This window comes from Pteropus alecto, unplaced genomic scaffold (assembly GCF_000325575.1).
Source record: "Pteropus alecto unplaced genomic scaffold, ASM32557v1 scaffold7, whole genome shotgun sequence".
In the NCBI taxonomy this organism is placed as follows: domain Eukaryota; kingdom Metazoa; phylum Chordata; class Mammalia; order Chiroptera; family Pteropodidae; genus Pteropus; species Pteropus alecto.
Window position 1 is genome coordinate 14,427,877 of NW_006494614.1, and position 960 is coordinate 14,428,836.

The window sequence follows — 960 nt, forward strand, 5'->3', positions numbered from 1 at the left end:
GGGAGGGAGGGGGAGGAGGAGAGAGAGAATATGAATATGAATATGAATATGAATGAGAATGAGAGAGTGAGAATGACAATGTTGTATAAAGTTAATACCTAGTAGATTGAATAGGCAATCTTTAATTTTGAAACTCTCCTGACAGAGTAGTGTCTGGTCTATGGCCATGCCACCCTGAACACGCCCGATCTCGTCTGTTCTCAGAAGCTAAGCAGGGTTGGGCCTGGTTAGTACTTGGATGGGAGACCAACCACCTAGGAATACCGGGTGCTGTAGGTTTAAAAAAAAAATAGCATCTGAAGGCCTACTTCTGGATTCTCTCAAGCTCAACATCCTTCTTGAGGTGCTTTTCCAGAAGATCTGAGATCTCAGCTTTTGCCCTTTGGATTCTTCTCTCCAGCCTCCTTCCTCTGACTGGTGAGTACTCAAGGAGTCTTGACTAAGAACCTGAGGTTAATTCTGTAGATTAACTAGCCCACGGAGTCTTTTCCTTTCTCCATTCTCCTCTCTTCCTTCCTCCAGCCACCCAAGAAACTAAATTTTTAGACTGCTCAACTGGCATCTCTTTGGTGCTTTCCTCTGTTAACAGAACTCTTCTTATTTTGTCCTCCTATTTGTTTATATGTGCATCTTTGTCCATTTCCTCCCAGCCCTCCATCGTTGACAAGATGAAAGTTCATGTTAATTCATTTTTGTATTGACAGCAGTTTTTATACTGCCCGACATATAGTAGGTACTCAAGAAATATTGGTTAAGTGAATGAGAATTTGACATTATTTGTAAAATAATGAGTCTCTGTTTTGTTAGGAAATAGAATAGAATTCAGGGAAATTTTTGCAGAACTCAAAGAACTATGGACATTCTAACTTAATTAAATAGCTAAATATGTAATTATATACTAAACTGAGTCTCATACTAGATTTTATTATGAAAAAGTAGTAACAGTATCAAAGAGTTAAG

The 960-nt window shown here is 38.8% G+C and overlaps 1 pseudogene; it reads left to right on the forward strand.

The window, feature by feature from the left end:
• The first annotated feature begins 156 nt into the window (after window positions 1-156).
• LOC112474761 lies at window positions 157-279 on the forward strand (annotated as a pseudogene).
• The last annotated feature ends 681 nt before the right edge of the window (window positions 280-960 follow it).